Here is a 17870-nt window from a genome sequence, read left to right as displayed (position 1 = left end):
AGAGCAGTGGGACTGATAGCGCTGTCCTTTCCCTTCCCGCACTTGAACGGCTCAAGTCCTTTTGGAGTGGAAGGGGCTCTTGCCATGCGTTTGCACAGCCCCGGAGCCCCAGCCCTTCTGGCAGGGCCATAGCACACACACTGCTTGAGCAGGATAGCTCTATGTCTCTCACTTTCCTTTATGCATTGCATCTATCCACACCCAGAAAACATTCACCGGGTTCTCTTCTCCTCCTTGGAGCAGGGAGATGATACCTGAGGTCATCTTTGTCAAATGGCTTTATGCTGCGCTCCTGCCTTTCTTTGTCATCAAAGAAATTCCTTCCGAAGCACCCTCCTGATGACCACAAGCCAGATTTCAGGAGTCAGAAACAGATTACATCCCCCCCCCCCAGTCTCTCCCAGGCTACAATAAGCTCTGTGACTGGCATGAATGATTCAGGTTGGCAAGAGCCTCTCAAATTCTTTTAAAGCATCTTCCCAGATGCACATTACCTGTTCCACAAATGGATCCAAAATGACACAACTGCATCCAAGGATAGAAAGGTTTTATTTACGTGACCACAGCAGGACGCTTTGACCTTGCAACATCCCTTTCTAAACTAAAGGGAGGGTGTGCTCTTACAGTACATGCAGTGATTTGTACAACAGCGGGGTGGTAGGCTATTCTGGTTGCCCAGTTGCTACCACAGCAGAAATAGATGCTAACAGTCATTTCTAATGGAAATTATTGGAGATTAGTTTGTAAAATCTGACCACAACCTTGCAAATAAACCCCCACCCCTCAAAGCCCAATGTGATGCTCACAGATCCATGAAGAAGCATTAAGTCATTTGCATGCTTAAACAGGACTTCAAGCCCAGCATTAGTGTTTACTGCTAATCATATTAAGCAAGGGATGTCTTTCAAGGCTGCTTGTGACTCCTTCAGTCAGCAGGAGCAAAGGTACTATGTATTTTGCTAAAATGCTAAGCATCATTTCTGGGAATGGGACTGTATTCTGAAATGGCACCTCCTGTGTGGAAAGGGAGAGGGCCCACTACATCTGCCTGAAGCTGCAGCTCAGGCCTAATACGCTGGAGGATGACTTGGCAGCCTCCTGACTCACTGCCTTTCTCCATCCCTGGCAGCTGAGCCAAAGCTGGATCTGAACGCTGAACTGACAGGAAGAGGAACCCCACCAAATCCTATACCCCTTGCTGCAAACACAAGAGAAGATGGGTAAGTAAATCTGGACCAAGCCCACCTCCAGTGTAACACTGATTCTGTGGTAACTGCTCTATGAGGAAGGAACAGAAACCCGTTTTATTGCTTTTCTGAAGAATCCTTATGATCTCATTCTGAGCTATTCTTCTTAGCGTATCCCAAGGGCCAAGACAGGTAAAATGAGGCCAAAACTCCCCATCAGGCCCACTGGTCCCACATGTGTTTCCATTCCCACACTAAAGAAAGCTCAGTCTATTTCCTGGTGCGCTTTCTGCTTCTTCTCAGTGTGGCTGAAAATGAAATCAGTCACTTTGTTCCACTGCAAGTATGTGATCTGGTTACAGTATTGGCTCGTGTTTACTTTTGCAAGCAAATCACAGAGACACTCTAAGCCTTTAGTGCTTCCATCCACATTTTTCATGTCAGAGAGGAAAAATGAACCTACAGGCTTTTTTAATGGATAAATATACATAGTGCACAACGTGTGCTGCTCCTAAAGGTTAAGAGCTCTATGAATGATAGATAACACAGTTCTTTCCCTGGGTTAGAAGCAGCTACAGACATGTTTGAAACAAAAGTGTTCCTATTTTTAATGCAGTAGCATGGAGTCACCCCAGGCTTTGCTAAAGTTTGCTTTCTGTATATGCCTAAGCTGTCTTCGTACAGCAAAGTACTTAGAGTTGTGTTTGACTGGGACTTCCAAATACTTGATGTCTACTTCAGATCTGAGCATGTGCCCAAACTGCAGGCCAGATGAACAGGTTGGAGGTGATCATTAGGTTTCACTGGGAGGGAACTGTGTTCTTGCAAATGGAGAGAGGAGAAGCTTTTCCCTTGGGCATTAAGAATCCTGCTGAAAAGCAGCAGAAGACAATGAAATGTGAATAATACAAGAGAAACAGAACACAGATCAATCAACCCACGGTAAGTACATTTCACTATGCTTGTCTTACAACTCTAAAACACCACTTTGATAGCTGGGTTTCACTTTGTAGCAAAACAGTGAGGCAAAATCAGATTCTGTTTTCTGACAACGTTCAGAAACAGTGAATTTAGCAAAAGCTCCTGTCATTCTGCAGGCTTTTGGATACGGAACAATTCTTGCTCAGAATCCTGTGCTGCAAGTTTCTAGACAATGACTTTTGGTTTTGCAAGCACAGAGGAAAGCATTTGCTATGCATAAGGGGAATTTCTGCCTTCTCTTTTCTTCCTGCGATGTGTGTGCCTGCTGATGAAGAGCGAGCTGAAATCTGGTTCTGCTACAGTGCACAACCCCAATTAGAAAGTAAAGCATGTTCTGGGAAAGGGAAGAATCAATGCAATCTGTAAAGCAGACTGCCATCAATAAAGTCAGTAGTGCCACAAATACCAAATTGAAATTCACCTCACTTAATTTCATTCAGATGAAATATTGCCTTCCTAAAGGCATGCAGGGTTTTTTACTACTACCCATTCTTCTTTTTCTTCTGTCCTTTTGGTCAGAATGAGCCAAAGATGCCTGCAGTGCTTGAGTCCCTTCTCTTTGCTCAAAGTCATCAAGTGAGCTTAAAAATGCAGGCTTAGCTGGCTAAGTGTGACTTGGGTACGTGGTTTGTATTTAGCAGTAACGTTGCCATTCTCTGTGGCAAAGTCCTGCCAGCCTTACTAATGCTGGAATTGATTTACTTCTATAGGAAGCCAAGTTACCTTCAGGAGGACTTCAAAGGAATCTGCTGCACTTGGCTCAGAGCTGGGAGTCAAATCTGGGACCACACATTCCTCAGGGGAAGAAAGCAAGCAGGAATTGTCAGTAAAACCCAAATAACCCTCTTCCATGTTGTGCTTCCATTGTGGTTTCTTTATACCTGTATCCATTGGGAAAGAGGAGACTTAAATCAAGGGGACCTCCCTGGCTGCACAGGGAGAGCATTGTAACATCCCAGAATAAGGTAGATATTCATATAATAAACATTCTCTATAGGAGAGGCTGAGCTGGAAGAGCTTGTGAAGGCCACCACCAAAGCCTAAGCTGGATTCTGGGTACCTCTGCAGGAGGTACTTGCTTAATCAGAACTTCATGCAATGTGTATGACCTACACAGGTGATGCCAGTTGAAAAGAGCTGGTAGCAATATGTTTCCAGAACCCAGTAAGATCCCTCCAGAGGGCCAGATTCTGCTGTCAGGATGTCTCTTGTGAGTTCTGTGGAATGAGCTTTGTTGATACTTGTGTGATTACTGCTGGATCTGTGCCCACAAAAGGCAAACGGGATGCAGTTAGAGAAGGGGCTGGTTGGAGATTTTCTCAGGAAATGGATTTCTCTTGGAAAATGTCAGCTTCTCCAAACCCAGACTTTTTGTGGGAATGTATATACCACATGCAAAAAAAACAAACTGTATTCCTGGTCACAGTGGGAGAAAGGGGAAACAAATTAAAACAAGGAAAGGAGGGAAGAAAATTCTTCAGTGTCCCAGAATTAGAACTACGAGTGCTAATGATATTTATATGAGATGCTGAAATCATTTCAATGCAAAAAGAAATAACTGAGAGGATGCTGTGGTGTATTTTGAGTATTTAACAGATGCAAGACGAGCCTCTAGTCCTTGACTAAACTTGAAAAATCAGTTTTCTGTTGAGTATGTTCATATTTCTGTATCATCTGACAGAGGGGAGACTGAGATGAGCTCTTAGGCAGAAGCTCTTCCCTGTGAGGATGCTGAGGCGCTGGCACAGGGTGCCCAGAGAAGCTGTGGCTGCCCCATCCCTGGCAGTGCTCAAGGCCAGGTTGGACACAGGGGCTTGGAGCAAGCTGCTCCAGTGGAAGGGGTCCCTGGAGCTGGATGAGCTCTAAATTCCTTCCACCCAAACCATTCTGGGATTCTATGAACTTCATTCCTATGTAGCAGCTTAACTGCTAAAAGCAGTAGAGTCTGCATCTTTAAATACTTGCAGGTTTGATCTAAACTTCCTTAGTCTTGATTGATCCCTGTTTAACGTATTAGGTGACTTGGTTACAACACGTGCCATGTAGAATAGGAATGAAAAGAACATGGTCGTACGTGCAAAACCATCCCCCTGCAACCATTAATATCACAGGAAAACAAGGCTTAAATGGCCTGAAACAGGTGTTCCCATTAGGGAGATGAGGATGCCCACCTCAGCTGCATCTCTAGGAGACAGAATGAGCCATTTCAGAAAGGTATTTAAAAGTTATGTGATCCTGTAAAACACCAAAACCAAACTGGTTTAAGGACTACTCACAGCTCAGAAAAGGCCATCTGGTGGCAGAGCTCCCCAGGGGTTTATAAATAGCACATCTCTTTGCAGACACAGTTCCTGACGTATTCACATGCTGATTAACCATCTGAGTTGTTATCCAGTTAATTCCGACAGCTGCTTTGCAAAACTTAAGTGTGTGCATTAAGCACTCACAAAACCCACTTATGGACATTATTGTACATCACACACTGTATGTGCCAGGCAAAAAATTAACAGAACTGGCTTATTATGGTCTCCAAGCAAGAAGTATTATTAGCACAACTGGAACATCTCCAGTTCTCCAGCCAATCACACTCAGTTCCCACCGCTAATAGGATCTTGCTCATTTTAGAACCAGAAGACATATCACCACGATGAGAGCATATACATAGGTCTAAATGCTGAGAGTGTGACTTGGTTATATAAATGCCAGATAGCAAATCCTTACCTTCCCAGCAGGATTTGCTAGAAGTCTTCATCATTTTGGGGTAGATATAACAATAACTGCAGTAACCAAGACTAGCTTGACACTGTCACCACCCTTGATATGCGTTTTTATGCTTTTATTACATAGCACACCAATAACCATGATTCAAGGCATTCTTCTCTCCAGTTAGCTAAAAGGAACTCCAGGAGTATTTTGAAGGTGCTAGTCTTGGGAATATTGGACTGTGTCCAATTTAATCACACAGTAGAAAATCACATGTCAGTCAGTGAACACCACTGTTGGCCGGTCCCCACTACTGCAGTTATACACTGCGAGGGTAATAAAATACTGTTAATAAAATATAGTTTGGAGATGAGCATAATTCAAAAGACAAATTTCTTCACTCTGTTAGTTATAAAGAGCCAAACTGTAAGACCGTGTCTCAATTATCCCTCAGGGCCAATGAGACAGGAAATAAATGAGTCTTTATCTTCGCAATGCAGATTAACAGCATCATCCATCCCACTGAGATTAGTGCTTCTAAAAGATGCACATCCTGATGTAGGAGACTAACCTGGATTTTGGGAAACAGCAGGGTGAGATGTTCCTGGACATTCTGCTACTACATGTGCCTAGGATGTGTTGGTTCTCATTCTGTCAGGACTAACTGGATTGAGGGCAGTAAAGTGAGGAGTTCTGCTTTATCCAGACTAAAAGTGTCAATCTCTACCTGTTCAATGAGACAACATCAGTATGTTCATTACAGGGAACACAATGTAGATCACAAGATACACACCTAATTATCTAGTTCTAAGTAGGTGTTTGGTTCTAAGCCTAGAAGTGGTTTATGTTATTAAGAAGCCTGGTAAACAACCCTTTAGCAGGCTGTTCAACAAAGGAAACCAAAAACTTCCTTAGAGTAGCCAGCCCCCCCTCCCATCAGTTCACATTCAGTACTCACCTTTGGTTTTCCTATTGTTTTTTCCCCCAGGCTGCAAGTGAAAGCTCTGAGCCACACACTCACAGAATTTCAATCAGACCTGGGACAGGAGGGATTTGGGAATTCAGTTCAGAAGGTAGCAGATGCTTTCAGCCAAAGGTCTGGGCAAGCTGGAGCAGATGCCAGTTTTTCATAGAGCTGATAGCATGCTGGCACAAAGCTAGCATTAGGCAAATGTTCCCACCTTCACAAACACTCAAAGTGAAATCTCATCCCACTGATGTCTGTGGGAGTTTTGCTACGGATTTCTGTGAAGTCATGTTTCTTCTCCATGGCACTGTGGTGCTTAATCATGGGCCCTCTTCTACACAAATTGCTCACTCAATCCATTAGAGCTTTCTGTAGACATTTTATTTAATATAGCAAAAGCAGCCAAATATCAATGATGATTCTGCAAGTTAATTGCATAGACTGTTCCTCTGTGGCTTAGGAGGAGTCTGCCAAAATATCATTAGTGTTTAATTAAATGAGTCTATATTGAGCCAACTTCTGCTCCCACTGAAAGCCATTGCATATGTTAAAATGAATTCAGGTTCTTTAGAATATGGCCTTCTTTACTGCTAAACTCTGCATTGCTTTTGTTTCATGAAGCTAAGCTGCCTTTCCAGCAATTCCTAAGCTTTCTGCTTTATTTTAGCAAGCTTCACCAGACCAGCTGCAAAAGTCTTTGGCTAAGTTCAGTAAAGCAGGACCAGGTTACCTTTGTGCATCAGATCTGAGGGGTTTCTGTCGTGTACCAGCCAGAACAGAGTTTTGTTTCACCCATTTCTGAACTTGCTAAGGAGAGATGCAGACATTAAAAGAGTGAAATACGCTACACACGGGCACCACTCAGCAAGAGAGTTAGGTCTGTTCCTCAATTTAGATAGACTTTGAAGTACAAATACCAATGCTTTGCTCCTTGCAAGCCTTTGAACTGTTGTTTTACTGACTATTTTGGTCAAATGCTCTCAGTGTCACCAGTGAAAAGTTTTATGTAAGTCTCCCGAGTGCCACACTGTGCCTCATGTGTAGACAATCAGAGCATTTGCAAACTTCAACCTCTGCCAACAGCTCTTCTTCACACCTATTAGAACGCTACAGAGAGGGAGATAAATGAGCAAATCATAGATTTGTTTGAATTTGCTTCATTACAAGCCTTCAACACCCCGGTTAAGGGTAGAGTTGTTCAGAGGATATCAGAAAATCTAGGAGAACACGGTGTTTTATGTTTCTGAGCTGTTTTCTGGCATGAAGTGTCATCTGGTCAGGCTGTGCACAGGCTCTCACAGCAGCAGATCAGAAAGCAGACCCCAGAAAAGCTGCACAAATCCTGTTTCTAGGCACAAATATGTTAGAATTAAACCCAGAGGAATTTGTTTCACACCCTTTATGTGAACAGACTATGCAGCATAGCTGCATAGCCTATAGAATAGCACGCTGTCTTCTCAGTGTCGAATTCACCCTTTATGTGGATAGACTCTGCAGCCAGCAGTAAAGACAAGTCCAAACATGCACTTTGAAGAGCAAAGCACAGAGCACTTCTGCTGCTCTTTAGCAGGGTGGTTAATTTAGCACACAGCAAGTAAGCAGGACCTCACACACTGCCACGAGAAGTCAAGTACACTGCTCAAACCTGTAACAGCTAGGATGTGTACCATGGGGGAAGGTGTAAGGAGCACCAGTGGTCAGTTACTGGGGGAAAATAAGCCTTTTCTTGGGTTTTGAACTTCAGTTGAATGCTTGTTTTATTTAGAACAAAATCAATGAACAAACCAACAAACCCTCATTATTATAATACAGCACGTTTCTTTCTCAAAATGCCTGCTGCTTTTCCCTCACCCCCCCTCAATGGCCTTGGTGATCTTTTGTGATGAGGCATAAAATTATCCTCTGAAGTCATGAATATTTTCTTCTCCTTCCTAGACTAGAAACCACTACTGCATTCTTATAATTCTCTTACAAGTTACTTCCTAGAGGGCTTATTTGTTTATTCCTCTGTTGGAGCTATAGGATTGTGAGAAGTAGGCATTACCATTTCTGTGCTTTCCTCCTGTGTGAGAGTACAGCAAAGCAAATGATAGACAATTCCCAGCTGTGTCTGGATGGCACTCAATCCTTTGCACAGACTGAAGTTCACTGTCCTACATCTACTGCTAAATCACCCTGTTAAAAGGGTTAAGGCATCCAACCTGCGTTTATGCTAGTCTTTAATACTGTCTATCCATTTTCAGCTTTTTATGTTCTTTTACTTCCCCTAAATCTGCTAATACCTTTGTACCTTTGCCTGCAAGAGCAAAGAGCTGGTTAGGTGTGAAACCCTGCACACGACTGGAATTAAGCACAAGGTGTAAACTGCAGTGTTTGTTCAGTCTGTTTTCTAAAAGCAGTGCTCAAATGGTGATGGACAGTGACTCCATCAGACCTCATGAAAACAGATGGAAAGCTTTCCCTTGACTACCATATGCTGAGATCAAACATCATGCCTTAAAAGGCATTATTGACTGTACCAGATCTGCCTCTAAAACCCCGCAGTGATGATCGTTTAGAGCTCTACAGCAATTGGAACATTACTACTGCAATTGTTATGGTGGTTATACAGTTATTTTCAATATAGTATAATCCAGAAACACCAAATCAAACCAGGATCCATTGCTAGATCTTAGGAAAAAAAAACCATGAATCCTGCCTAGTTTGTAGCTAGAAGGGCTTTTCAGTCTTGGCATTATCAGTATGGCACAGATACCTAAAGGAAGGTGAGCAGAAGATGGCTATTTACAAAGCCTTCTCTAAGATGCAGTCTCAATAAGCTTGCATTTTACAGTATTTGCTTATTCCAAGTACTTCAAACCTTGCACACTGGTTATATTTAAGAATAACAATTATCTTGGGTCCAACTGGCTCTTTGCCTACAGAAATAAGGACTTAGAGGCTATATGAGCACGGACATACCTGACAGCTATCACATGCTTTGGTAGAAGAGGGTTAAGGGTGCAGTGGTTCTCATCTTCCCATCCTGGAGCCTGCAATGTTGCATCAGACAGCAATATTCTCAGAGGGGACAGAGGAGTTATCTTCTGTGATAGATGGGAGAATGAGGGTTTAAAAAACAAACCAAACTCAACCACAGGAATTTCAACCCTATGGACAAGGCAGGAGATTTGAGAACCAGAAGATATCAATAAGCATAAAGGATGTTAATACAATAAGATACTTCATGTTGCTGGAAGAAATGGGCTGTGCTTTACTACTCTGACACTGATTTATTCTTTACCTTTCTTCATTGACACATGTGTAATTACACAAATTGCCCTTGCAGGCAGAGAAGAGATTTCTTCCTGTCAGGGCTGAACCTCAATCACTGTCGTTGAAAGGGTTTACTTCATTTAATGATGTGATTTTTTTTTCACAACCTACTACTAACTCACTAGCTCCGAGTTAGGACCAGAAGTGCTGTTAGGTAGGTCGTGTCTGCTTCCCTCCCATGAGTCTGTCACCCTTTAGTGAGAAATCATCTAATTGCCATGGTCTTCCTCTGTCCAGCTGTATAGTGTGGAAAAGGCTCAAAGCACTGAGTGAGCCTGTGGGGAACAAGCAGGTCTATGTAGCTGCCTTACCTCTTTTCCAATGACCATGTACAGGCTTTGATTTTTAGCAATGTAGCTGCTTTGAAATGGTATCTTCACAACCCATTCCTTCCTTAAGTCAGCCCTGGCAACAGGCCAGTGACAAACCCGTTACTGCAGCCATTGCTTTAAGGCCTTGCTATTCACATCACATGCTTCAGCTCAGAGATCTTCAGATTGTTTCTGTTGCCTGGATGACCCACGTCCTCATGATGATATTAGCACAACCTAGAAATACACTCTATAGTTAACGCTCATGCTCTCTTTTTCCTTTTTACTGTCTTTCTTGGCAAAACACTTCTGAGCAAACATGTTTGGAAAGCAAATAAAAGCTATTACCGGTGTGATCCAGCATTTTTCCATCAGTTGTTGTTAATGTATTAACTTTCTTCAGCATTCATGTTGCGCACACTACTAGCAGCACACACAAAGCTACCACAGACTGAGACAGAGGTGGTAGGCAAATGGGGGGGGGGGGAAGCCACTAAAACTAATAAGGCAAATAGAATAATAGAATAGGGGATGTATTTGGAACCTGGGGCTTGCAAAAGAGAAAGGTCATCAGGGGTGTTTAATGCCTTGAGAGGAACAGGAATTAGGCATCTCTTATGCTAAGATGCTCTTCAAAATCCCTAATTTATATCTTTAAAAGCCACCATCTTTCTGTTGCCAGCTAAGGGACTAAACATACAACAGGTTTTAAGCACACAGTGCACCAGGTTGCCCCCCTTGGTTGTTTCTGCATGCTGCTCCTCCTTGGGGTGAAGGTCTGGTCTCTATGTCTCCTGCCTGTCATCCCCTCCCCTTGGCGAGAAAAAGCTCTTCCCACAGCAATACCACTCCACCTATTTGGCGCTCCCACCGTGGAGCAGATCTGACTAAACCAGAGCTGTTCACAGTCAGGTTGAATGTGTGGCTGTATGATCAGATGAATCAACACAACTGAGTGTTATGGAAATGGCAATAATCGTGACATTGGGAATATGGGAATCTGAAAACGTGCTGGCCACAGAAGGGAAAGTGCTACAGTCCTACAGTCTTACAGGTGCTTTGCACCCGTCAAGTTGAGCTCTCTTGAAATAAACATCCTCTATTTATAAAGCACCTCTCATCCAGAGAGCAGAAAGTGCAAGGAATTGCTATTAATCTGACACAGCAATGCCAAGGCATTCCTAGATTGTACCAAATTATTTTCACATTTCAGTAATTTACTGAAGTTAATTCTTGAGGATTTTACTGTCAAGAAGCCAGCAGGACTCCTAATTAATCTACAGTCCCCTTGCTGCCAAAACAGCCAGGGGAACGGGGGCATTCCGTTCACTTTTCCTCTTGTTTTATGGTAAATAACACAGATCACATCCTTGTAAGCACTTAGATCTGGCCGAACAATATAAGACTCGGGAAAGCCAACAAGGAAAGTTCTGACTACAAAGGCACTGCAGCTTTGCTCTAGCAGAAAAGGGAGCATGAAACGATTAAAAAATCCCTACAAACCGCAGAAACAGAAACAGTGAAATTTGCCCACTGCTCTCTTGGCTCCAGTGAGCGTCCTATGCTGCCAAAGACTTGTCATCAGAACCACCAACAGGACATGGGAAGAGCACGCTGCTCCCCTGCTCCTGCTGCTGCTCCAACTCCCGCTGTTTGTGTCACTAACTTCCCCTGGGAATTTCTACAGATATGAAATGCCTTCCTGCTGCTGACAGGGGCAGTGAAAGTGAAATAAAGTACCTGTTGGCAACATAAAGAGTAGATCTCCTCCACATGAGAAACGACAGTGTGAGTTCTCGTTACAAATCACAGCTGAATAGGGTTAAATGGTTCAAACAGGGATTAGTAAATATTCTCACTGTTACAAAGATGGTACTACAGGAGCTAAAAACTTTCTAAGTACTTTCTATAAGCAGTGATCAGTAATGGAAGAGCTCTCTTTAGTAGAAGTGTAGATTGGAACTACTCAAGATTAGTAAAATATGCAAATATCTGCCAGTTTTGGCTTGAGTTAGAATGGGACTGGAGGAATTGTAGCATCTGCTGTCTCAAAATATTGAAGCAAAAGTCTGGAAAACATGGAAGAAGATACTAGCTGGGTTCCTATAGTATCTCAAGGCTTTTTACTAGGGAATCAGAGTCAAATTGAACGTCAGTCATAACAAAATCCCTACTCTTAACTGGTGCTCCAGTCAAGACCATTCTATCCAACTAATCAGTTGAAAGAAGATGAGGCCAACAAACATTCTCAAGAAGCTGGCATTGAGTGGCAAACTAGCTCAACAGAGTTAGCAAAACAAGAAGACATCCAGCTATCCTCTTCAATAGTCTTTGTGTCACTAGAAGCTCTTTTGCAGGCACAATAAACAAGAACAGCAGTGCCTCTTCCTGCTCAGATAATGGATAGGAATTTAGAAATCATTTCACGGTGGATGAACAGCCAACTTATTTGTAGCTCTGCTCTCATAAAGACATTGTAAGCTGTGAATTGCAAGGGGAAGAGAAACAAATGGAGGTTTGGGCAGCTTGTGCTTCCCCATTTGTTTCTTCTTCCACAGCCTTTTGCATGAATTTGGGAGCACCCTGCAGTGAATGTGCAGGTTTCTGTTTCAGCGGCCAATAGTTGCCTCAGTATAGGGCAAAGTTAATGCACTGTGGTTCAGGTTGGTTTCTGACAGGCTTAACCTTTTGAGTATAATTCTGTCAGGCTCTCCATCCCTCTGTCTTTAAAACTCAGTGAGAGTGATTTTGCTAAGAGTAGGCACTTTGGGAGTCAAAAATACCCTACCCTTAACTACAACCACTTTGCAGACCCAGCTATACTTAAAGCTTGCCTTAGGGTAGAACTAAATAGCAAATTTCAGCTTGTGCATTCTTTGACCTTTTCCTTTATAACAATGTGGGGGTTTTTCCACAGATACGAGAATTAGACACTTGAATCCTACTTAGCAAGAAACTGAGTCAGCTGATGGCTGCTTATCACTGCCTAGGGAAATACTCTAATCAACACTAAATCTAGTGGTTTTGAAGCCACCTTGTCTTAGCATTGCAATGAATTCACTTCACTGAATGGATTTAATTATTAAAGCCCAGAGGGAGAACTGTTGAGGGCTTTAAGAAGCCATTCAACAGAAATATCTTTGTTTCCAAACTAATAAGGCAACAAAGGGGAAAATGTCATAGATTAATTTCAATCTGTTACATTTGGGGGCTGCATACAAACAATCAGCTCTGGAATCCAGGTATAGCAATCTGAATTGTTGCCTATTACTTGCCTGCCTATTAGCTTTGGTGTCTGCATACTTTTGTGCCTTTATCTAAGGCACAAAGTGTGGCTGCTTGAGGTTCTTCACTGAGGTTCTTCACTGAGATTTACTTCAGGCTGGAATATAGGAGTAGTAGCAACAAAAAATGGGATGATTTATTCTGGTGCTAAAACACAAGAGGGGTTTAGCTCGTAAGGACTGTGGGACACAGTACTGTCTGCTGTCCTTTATAAATAGACTACAATCCACCTGCAATCTATTCAGCCTAGTTTAATATATATATACCATTAATAAATACTTCTAAGTTGTCCAATTGCAACTGCAATCCTTTGATTATCCAGTCTTGATCTTGAGTTTATCAAGATAATTTTATGTAGAGAAGTACCAATCCTCTCATACTTTAGTGCCACTAGCTCTGTTAATACTGAGGATTATTAGCACAGGGTCTCAGAGAGATTGGCACTTGGGATAATTGGATGATTGGGACCTTGCCATGGGAGGAACAGATTGGAAGCAAGGCTATAAAACACAGTGGCTGTGACAGCCTCGGATTGTAGAGGGCTGGAATGGCCGCATTTCAGACATTAGTCCAAATTCAGTCACTGTAGCCATCTACAGAGCCTTGGGGTTTATGCTAATAAGTGAAATTAATTTCATCCCTATCTGACAGAAAAAAAAAGCCTTAAATCTGCCTGTCTTACGGGCATGAACTCCTTTGTGTGACTTGAGATTTAGTTACACATACAACAACCTGCCTTCCAGCCATACAACCATTCACCTTGATTAATTGAAACAACTTAGAGAACAGGGGAGTCTGAGGCTCGTGATCTAACTGTGGGATCACAGATTCATGTCACCCACTGAAGACACTCAGACTAGAAGCTGTCACTAAAGGCTTCCTTCACAGGCAACGGAGAGTTGGCTGCTTCCATACAGAGACTCCTACCAAACCTGGAGATGAATGTGTGTCCCCATTGCCTGCAGTGGGAGTTCAGGGTGACAGAGCTTCTGACTCACAGCTGAGGTTAGAAAGATCCCCCCAAAGTGCTGAAGTCCTTATATTCTGCACATATGTACAGGATATATAACCTCTACTGGCCCATGTGCAGCAACATGCTCTCCTGTCCTGCCCAGAATCCCATCTCCATGAGGTGGTGCCTGTGTCCTGTAACTGCACAGCATCTGCAGTACTGGCAGCTCCAGGTCACAGAAATATAGCTTTGCCTTTTAAAGGAGAGGATTGGTCAAGTTAGCATTAACCTTTGCAGATGTTGTGCTATTTGTCTTACCCACAGATAAAGATCTAATAACCATTAGAAAAATTAATCTGCAGCCTGTGAAGAAGAGGTTTGGCAAGAGAATTAGGTTAAAATAGAACAAAAAATGTTTCCATCCTTCCCATGCACTAATTGAGGTCATAAGAGATCCCCCCAGTCAGGAAATGGTTGGTTTTGCTCAATTACCTCCTCACAGAGTAGGAAAGATAATATAAGTAGGACCTTCCATTTCTTGATAAAAATCAGAATTCTTCAGATTTTATCCGTGTGTATGTGTGTATCTATTGATTATAAAGGCTAGCAAAGTAATTAGGTCAGATATAAGCATGTGCATGCAGAGATAGGTGCAATGACTTAGATGAATATTCTAATTTGCTCACTTAGGACAGAGTAGCAAGTGGCAATTATTACCTTTTGTTGAAGCAACCCTTTTCTGGTGGATTTGCTGACTTAGTGTGTTCGCACTTGGAAGCAGCACACGAAACCAAATCATTTATAGCCTGTTAATAACTTTAAGTACATTCTGTCATTTCTGCTTTCTTTCATGTCCTCCTCTACACCAGCTTCATTCTGTTGTGAGAGAAGATCACATTTCTCCTGAGTAATTTTCAGGCCTCTAGTGCTTTGATAATGGAGGCCCCCAAAGAAGTCCCGTTACTGAGGGATATGGGAGAAGATCTGGTTTTACCACTTCATTGTCTCTGAATGACTGTGGTCACAACTGTTTATCACTAACTAAAAAATGGATGATGTTTTGGAGAAACACACTTGATCAGATTCATTATACAGCTCAACGTGGCATTAACTGTGGTGTCCCCTAAAGACTTCCTTGCTGAAACATCTTAAATAACCACATAAGAAAGGGTTAGATCACCCACCTAGATATTCTTAGCAGCCTCCAAGTGCCAGAATGGATCACTTGCATCAAGAAAACCTTCCTCTGTCACCTCTGATCACAACTGCTGCTTTACAGCTAAATAAAGTGCTGCTTTCTTCCTTTCTGGTGAATCTCAAAAGAGTTTTTCTTTCTTTCCACAGACAGTTACTTGAACAGTGCTCCCCTCCTCAGCAGCTGACTCATCCACAGTAGCATTTATTTGTAATATCAGCTATCTCCCTATGTGGTATGGAGTTTTCTGGTAAAAACAAAGAGAAAGGTGAAACTTCAGCTATACCAGAACAGATTTTGTAGCAGAAAGTTTGCTTCCCATTCAAAACAAACTCAGTTTTCTAAGGCAGAGAGAATTCCAATTACCACAAGAATGTAGCAGAAAACCTACAGCTTCTTAACAAACACAGTGAGATTTACAAGTACTGGTCTGAATGCTTTAAACAGAGTATTTTTAGCCCCTGAGATTTTTTCCTGCAGTGATTACATCCATCCCTATGAACCTAATTGACTGTACAATATCTGAAGTGACACAGTAGTATCTAAGAGTACGTGTCTGGCATTTAATATGTAGTTTTCCACTTCTTACACCTTAGGTTACTGCCTCCTCATTTCCTTTCCTTTTTCATATCAGGGGGTTCCAGTGTTCATGAAGATGTCTAATCCACGAGGCTGCCAAGTGAAATTTTAATCAAAGGCCTTTCATAGCTCAAAGACTGGCTTTGTTAAGTGATCAATATGTATTGATGGCAAGACCCTAAAAAAACACAATTCCCTTTGCTTTTACAAATGAAGAAGTTATTAGAAGTTATTAGAAACATGAGCCAATTTGTCCCTCTTGCACCTCCTGGGAGTCTGATTCAATCTTAAACATATAGATAGGCTGAAATCACCACACAGCCATTTTAAGACCTCTTCTAAGCTGTACTGCTAATCAGAACCTGAATATGAACAGACTGCTGATACCTGGCACCTTGGGAAAGAAAAAGCTCCTGTAATTATAATCATGTGCACCACAGAACTCATTCCCTACCTCAGAGCTGCATTTTTCACTTAGCTATGCAATGGGCTAAAGAAAGACCAGACTAAAAGTATCTGTGGGTACAGGACATACAGGGGTAGCACAGAGTTTGGCAGTGTAACAATTCGGATGCAAAGACAGGCACCACCAGCAAACAGGGATCTGGAATCAGATCACAACAGAATAGGATGGGGAGGGATGCTGAGGGCAGGAATGGGCTAAGGATCTTGCTGCTGTTTACCATGAGGTAATTCAAAAGGAACGTCCCTTCAGACCTGAAAAAAGGGTTGTTTTGCAACTGAATTACATAGGAGCAGGTTCCTAACCCCTGCCCCCGTCAAAGATTCCTGTTCCAGAAATCCTATTAAGGAAAATAGAGAAATGACTGGGTTTGTTTTCAGTTCAAGTCCCTTCCCTGGTTGATGGGTTAACGCATTTCAGAGCATGCAAGAAATCAGTAATGGAGAAATTTAGAGGGTGTTGTTCTCTGCCTTCTGATGTACCCTGTCCAGTCTATTTTTAAGTGGATCAGGGAGGATATAACATCAAGATGTGTACAGATTTCATGTATGGTTTCTCCCTCATCAGATTTCTGATGTCATAAGCACATTTACATGCATTACACGAACAATTAAACGCTTTCCCCCTTTCTCAAGGTATTTTTATCCATTGTCAATCAACATTAATAATTCAGCACATCTTTCCTCTCTTTAAATTGACAATTCATGCTATTGCAGCATGATTGCATTACTATACCTCAGGCTCTGTGTTACTGAATGGCCATTTCCCAGATCTGGAGCTCAGATAGGAAAGTCTTCCTTCTGCCTGGGAAAACTGCATGAAAGGGTTTTGATACAGTAAAGACTCCCTTAGACAGAGGTTTAGGACTGATACTACAGCACCATGCACATGCAGTACATCAGAGCACCAAGAAAGCAAAGGCAAAATCAGGTCAATGCCAGGAAGATTTAAAGATCTGAGACATGACCCAGCCAAACCTTCCCTTGAGAGCTCAGATAAATATTACTCAGAATATGAAGCTTTTTTCTGGACCCCAGTCTAGCAGCACAATCCAATATCCTTTTATTGCTAGCATTCTGGGGGATGACAGGAACACTTTAACTGAGTGGCAGGTTCATACATTAGCCAATTTAGTTTGCAGAGAAGTCAGCTCTTGCTGAAGCCGCATTTGTGTCCTTTGCCAACAAGTTAACTCAAGGCAGGATCCTTAGCTTCAATGTACCTACCATATATTTTGCTGCAAATCATACTGCAGGCAGGAAAAGCTTTAGATTTCCACAACTCTGTTCCCCTTAACAGCAATGTCTAAACCCATGAATCCGAGTCAGAGAAGCAAGTGATGAGTTGTGTTACTTTAGAAATCCATGGCTAGGTTTTGTTACTCGTTCCTTACTTTGCCACCAAGCCTGATCCTCTCCCCCTCCAGGATTCTCAAGGCTGCCTGGATTTTGACATTTTCTCACAAAACAAAGGTTCTCAGTCTTGAGGTAGGCTGGAGGGATGTGGCTGGAGGCAGAGGTGGTCAGCAGTCACTGCTGCGGGTCTGCTTGGGAATTGTGAGCTCTGCTTCTGCACGGCAATGAGCTTTGCTTTTGAAGAATAGTCAGAAATTGAATTCACCCTGGGTTAAACCACAGGCATTCCAAAATTCTTCCAGTCGCCAACTGGATGATCCTCACTTACCTTGTGCCCTGTTATCCTTTCCCACTGTCTCACATCAACAAAACCTGAACCACTCCCTGCTCCGTCCAAGGTGGGAATCCTCAGAGTAAATGATAGTCAGGACAGTGACATATGTCTCAGTTAAACTATAACCAGTTATTTTCCCTAAGGTCTAAATATAGATAACTACAGTTGACTGCATTTTGCTTTGACTATCCACTCTCACCATGCCTGTCAACAGAGCCCCAGTTTGGTTTCGAGGCATCAGTC

At 42.5% G+C, this 17870-nt stretch overlaps 1 long non-coding RNA gene across 2 annotated transcripts; it reads right to left on the bottom strand.

Annotated features, from left to right (window-relative positions):
• Positions 1-1502: 1502 nt before the first annotated feature.
• Positions 1503-17469, bottom strand: LOC133279072 (uncharacterized). 2 transcript variants are annotated; one of them, XR_009746763.1, is made up of 7 exons: positions 17332-17469; positions 16674-16751; positions 15486-15653; positions 14886-15143; positions 8800-8924; positions 2892-3049; positions 1503-2058 (listed from the first exon to the last, which is right to left on the bottom strand). It is a non-coding gene; the product is annotated as an uncharacterized LOC133279072 (long non-coding RNA). The 2 variants fall into 2 exon arrangements; XR_009746764.1 differs by lacking the exon at positions 14886-15143.
• Between the last annotated feature and the right edge of the window lie 401 nt (positions 17470-17870).

This window comes from Pezoporus flaviventris, unplaced genomic scaffold (genome assembly GCF_033815535.1).
Source record: "Pezoporus flaviventris isolate CSIRO_AGI_PZ_B2104156 unplaced genomic scaffold, CSIRO_AGI_Pfla_v1 ptg000071l, whole genome shotgun sequence".
Classification (NCBI taxonomy): Eukaryota; Metazoa; Chordata; class Aves; order Psittaciformes; family Psittacidae; genus Pezoporus; species Pezoporus flaviventris.
This window is presented reverse-complemented; position numbering and strand designations above follow the sequence as displayed.